We start from the raw sequence: 3,845 nt of genomic DNA, 5'->3' as shown, positions 1-3,845 counted from the left end.
ATAGAGAAGACTGCAACTGTAGTCTCCTTCTAACCTTGGTAAGGATGATCTACTGTTCTAATGGGGAGGCTAACGGAATCTAGACACCACAAAGGATGTTCGACCCGCACCTATAAACCCTATCCTTCCTGCTAACGAGATGTGATCTACAAAGGTAGCTCGGAAATGTCACGTTCCTCACTACTACCACGGTCCAGCTAGTCAGGGAATATCTATGAGTACCCCAGCCTAAACACCACGTTTACGCCAGCAATGATTACTCTAAACTCTACGCGAAGAGATTAAAGTAAACTCATAAACCATAAGAACAATAAAACAAGAACTTACTAGAATTTAGAAGTCGAATTACTGAAGAATCCTAGGAGCAAGCTTCGGGTTAGGAGAACTTGATCCCGCAGGTACAAGCTTGGAGTAGACACCGACAGGCCGGGCTTCCTCCACTCTACACCTCCACTCTATATCTCTCAATCTAGTAGAAACTAGAAGATCTATTTCTACCTTACATTGATTGCTAAGCCTAAAAATAAATATTAATTAGAGAAGAGGTTTTCCTTCGAGGGCACCCCTCAGTCTCTATGATAATTTCTTCATATCTTCCAGGGGCCAGGGGGGCCTCGCTTATATAGTCCTCCCCTTCTATGCGTTTTTGGGTCGATAGCCGAGGTGGTACTATGTTTTTCTTGATCCAATAGGTCGGTGGAATATCCCGAGCGAAGGAGTCCTGAATTGGCTCCAGAAGGGGGGCGGGCGCCCAGGCTTCCAGGGCGGGCGCCCTGGGCCTGGCCCAGCTTCGCCTCCGCTTCGGTCTCGTGGCTTCTGGAGTCTTCTAGATGATGTAAAATTGCGCGGTGCGTTGATATCTCTATGTAATCCTGACATGTGGGCCTTTCTTCCTTATTTCCTGATAACCCCCTGCAGAAATAGATAAACAACAAAACTCGTGGAATTCTGTCAGATCAAACCCTAATTCTATGTGCTGGTTGCATATTGGTCCTTTCTCTTGTTTATTTGATAATTAAAATTGATACTTAAGAACTGTCAACAAATACCCCCATACTTAGGCTTTTACTCGTCCTCGAGAAAAGGATGGTTAAGAAAAATATCTGGGGTAAAACATTTTAAAGCATTTTATATTTGCAGGGTGTTAAAATTTCCACTGTGTACCATAGTCAGGGAAGTATATGATTAAGAGTAAAGATCCTTTCTTCTCAATCCTGTCACTTGGAGTTTTTGTATATTTTTAAAAGAAAGTTAGCATACCTTTTTATCCTCATAGGTTCTCTCAGATCACTCATTATCTTTTGTATATATATCTCACTGAGGTTGTTTTATTTTGCAAAAATTCTTAAGCATACTCACTTTGCATTTATTGCCTGATCAAAACGGGATCCGAGGAGGGGAATGTCATACTCTTAGATCAAAGACTTTAAAAACTTTGTCAACTCTTGCTGGCATATTGCTTATTAGAGGGACCATGGGCTATCATATTTTTTTTAAGTGGATACCGAGGTACCCCTAATTCTACTGCCGGACACTTGTCCATTTTTTCTGCGAGGTTGTCGAGCACTTGCTCCTTTTTATTTCCTCGAAATATCTTCTATTTTTGCATAGCCCATGCCTCTAATGCAATAATACTTCGGAAGAGTGAATCTTTCTGAAATAATGTCTTGATCTTGGGAGCATGATAAATCAACAAGGGTCTAACTCATTTTGAACAAACTCAATACAGAGCAGATAGCTTTTATAATCATAATTAATATTTCAGTTTTATCAGGCATATAAAACACTGAGGATGGTAGCTAGAAATTTGAATATTTTGAAATAAGTTCTCCAAGCAACGATGATATCAAGAATAAGAAACTCATACTCTACCATCACATATTCCATATTGACTTAAGTAACACAGGGTTTTAAAATGATTTTATAATAATTGCAAGTTTTCAGGAAATATCACAGATTGAGATTAATCATGATTAGAAATATTTTAATCTTTTTAATTTATCATGTCGGAAACAGTAATCTGCATAATCCAAAATATGTGTAAAGTAAAGTGTGCAGAGTGTGTACCTGAATCGTGGAGTGGTGTAGTCGGAGTGTGTTTGGCATGTTGAGGGATCTCCCCCATACTTGTTTTCTGCTTTCTTGCACAAAAATAAAGTAGAGACACACAAAACATAATAATAATAGTAATACTCTTTATTGATCTTGAGGCATTTATGACAAAAAGACTGATAGCAAACTGATAACAAACTGATAATAACAAACTGATAATAGCAAACTTAAACCGAATTTAAAGATAGATAAGATGTATTGCCTCAAGGTCTAATCTAGATAACTTAGCGGCGCTCTAATTCCTTGATCTTCTTGTTGGCACTGGCAAGATCCTGCCTAAGGCCTAGTATAATGGTGTTGTGGTTAGAGAGCTGCCTAGTGAGGGAATTAATCGAGGACTGGAGGTCTATGATAATTCTATCTAGCCTGCGAACTTCCTCATCAATATCCATTATAGTCTTGCGACGCTTGGGAGGTGTCTCAAAAGCATTGAGAGCGTGCTTCTAGATGCGAAATTATTTAGAAAAATATATATATGACCCAAAACCATCAGACCAAAAGTGTCGGGCTCTAATTCTCTATGGGAAGGTAAAAATGGACTACGTCTATTTCTTCAAATTCCTCATTGGGCTCTAAAAATAATTTAAGACGTTGACCATTTACCTTGAATAACGTACCTTCGTTATTTTGAAGTGTGATAGCTCCGTGGGATGATGAATTGATTACCTTGAATGGTCCTTCCCATTTGCTCCGGAGTTTTCCATGCCCGAAAAGCTTCACCCTGGAATTAAAAAGTAATACCTTATCTCCGGGTGTGAACTCCTTCTTCTTGATTCTCTTGTCATGCCACCGTTTGACTCTTTCTTTGTAGATCTTTGAATTGTGATATGCCTTCTCTCGCCATTCTTCCAATTCTGATAATTGCATTCTTCTATAATCTCCAGCAACATCTAGGTCCATATTCCATCTCTTTATGGCCCAGTGTGCTTTGAACTCTAGTTCAACAGGTAGATGGCATGTCTTCCCGTACACCAATTGGTATGGAGACATTCCAATTGGGGTCTTATATGCTGTCCGGTATGCCCAGAGTGCATCGGGTAACTTGTCTTTCCACGCCGTTCCCATTTCATTTACTGTCTTCTGAAGAATATTCTTGATTTGTTTGTTGGAAGTCTCTGCTTGGCCACTTGTCTGAGGATGATAAGGGGTAGCGACATTGTGACGGATTCCATGTCTTGATAGATATTGCTTGAAACGTTTGTCGATGAAGTGTGCTCCTCCATCACTTATCACTACTCTGGGAACTCCAAATCTTGGAAATATAATTTCTTCAAACATCCTCTTTGAACTGACGTTGTCGGCATGCTTGCAAGGTAATGCTTCTACCCACTTGGAGACATAGTCAACCGCCACCAAGATGTACTCGCACTTCTTTGATGGAGGAAATGGACCCATGTAGTCTATTCCCCAGACATCAAAGAGCTCAATCTGAAGGTTGTTGGTGAGTGGCATTGCATCCCTTGTATTTATGTTTCCGTGCCTTTGACATGGCCCACATCTTCTGATATATTGCTTCGTGTCTTCATACATTGTAGGCCAATAGAATCCACACTGCCAGATCTTTGAATGTGTACGGAATGCTCCATAATGACCTCCATATGGTGATGAATGACATCTGTCGATGATCTTCCATCCTTCCTCAGTGGTCACACATCTCCTGAGTAAGCCATCAGAGCATACTCGGAAGAGGTATGGCTCATCCCATATATGTGAACGACTTTCTTGAGTAAGCT

Source organism: Sorghum bicolor, chromosome 3 (genome assembly GCF_000003195.3).
Source record: "Sorghum bicolor cultivar BTx623 chromosome 3, Sorghum_bicolor_NCBIv3, whole genome shotgun sequence".
In the NCBI taxonomy this organism is placed as follows: Eukaryota; Viridiplantae; Streptophyta; class Magnoliopsida; order Poales; family Poaceae; genus Sorghum; species Sorghum bicolor.
Note: the sequence above shows the minus strand (reverse complement) of the source record.